The sequence below is a fragment of the Benincasa hispida genome, chromosome 5, assembly GCF_009727055.1.
Source record: "Benincasa hispida cultivar B227 chromosome 5, ASM972705v1, whole genome shotgun sequence".
NCBI classification, from domain to species: domain Eukaryota; kingdom Viridiplantae; phylum Streptophyta; class Magnoliopsida; order Cucurbitales; family Cucurbitaceae; genus Benincasa; species Benincasa hispida.
In genome coordinates, this window is record NC_052353.1 from 8,451,440 (window position 1) to 8,453,091 (window position 1,652).

Genomic DNA, 1,652 nt, shown 5'->3' on the forward strand with positions numbered 1-1,652 from the left:
CTTGAGAAATCTAGGAAAAGAGAATTTCGGTCCCTTGCACTAGGAAATCTTTAAGCTTATACTTGAGGCAAGGCATTGTTTAAATTTGGGAGTGTGATAAACGGGCAGAAATGACATGTATCATAGTGCTAAGTTCTTAAACAAGTTGGCTTGGCGTTGATATAAAATTTTGTTAGGTTGCCGGTCCAAAAAGCATTAGGTTATTTACATTACGTTGCATGCGTTTCATCGCATAAGAAACAAATAATTTTTGTATTTTTTTATGACGAATTTGCGTTTGTGACGCAAAGCGGAGATTATGATCAAGGAATCATTGGTCGAGCACGCCATTACGAAGCTTTGCGGTGATTGTATTTGCAAGCATTTGCTCAAGAAGAATTGTCGCCCAACAGGTGGCGCTCTGGGTGACAAGGCTTAATTAATCATGATGGGACAGGAAAGGCTGATGAGTCAAATCCGAATTAAGTTGACAGCCGCTAACGTAAAAGTACATTCAGCTTTTCGGTGACAAATATTCGGCGCTCAGTCAAAGGAAATTAGAACATCGCTCTAATTGCAATCATATGAAGAAGAATTGCCGCCTTTCATATCCCAAAGCTTCTATAAATACTGAAGACAACCTCCAAAAAGGAGTCGAAAATTCATAATTCGTGATTCGCACGTCTGGTCCATAGTTTTTCCTTTTTATTTTAAGGTGGAACAAGAGAGAGTAGAGACGCTGGGGATTGCTCGGGCAACTCGAGAGAGAACGCCTGAGGCATAGAAGTAGAGAGCGGAACCGACTCTCCGGAGAACGAGATTATCTGTTTTGAACACGCAGTAGAAAGACAGTGTAAAAGCCCTTTGGAAGAAGAGATTGCTACCAGGCTCTTTACTTCTTTCTTGCATTGTTTGTTGTTGGTACTGTCATCTTTATATTTATCACAACTGGAACAGGTTCTATTATTCTACATCTGTTCACTCTCTTAGTATGTATGAGTAGCTAACTAGTCGACCAGTGTTAAGAAGAACTCACAGTCTCACACACTGAACTAGGCAGGAAGCTCATCTCGCTTGCGCATTCTCTGTGTTTATCTGTGCCAAATATCCCTTTAGAGCTACTCGACCCGAGAGAGTCTAAAGAAAGAACCTAAAGACTTGAAGGAGCTAGGTTAGAATCTAGACTCGAGAGAGCAAAATTAAAACTCGCATAAACAAGCAGATAGGGCACTCCTAGAGATACAGCTCTGTTTTCCAACCTGCATCGCATGCCATCTAGAGATAGGAATGATATTATGTGCGTCGCCTTATTTGTTGTTGTGTCATTTTGTTTATCGCATCAACACAAGACACCTCAGACGAGGCTTATGTGTAAGGTCCTATAGACTTATCGCCATATATCGCATGCTCGAAAATTGGTGTCTCGTTTCCCATGAACGCTACTTTCCTGGAGAAGGATTCATACTAAGGAGCACAGCACAAATTAACAGTCGTGTTTGCATAGCTTCCAATGAAAGTTACTGAAAGTTCCAACACAAGATGTTCGTTGAAGAGGCCTGCTATAGGCAAGAGTTTTTGGTACGGGAGTTCATCTAGCAGGTTCGGTCTCCACCTCAAGACGTTAAGGGAACCCTGATGTAGTGGGAGGGTTGCGAACTGCCCATCTCACTATA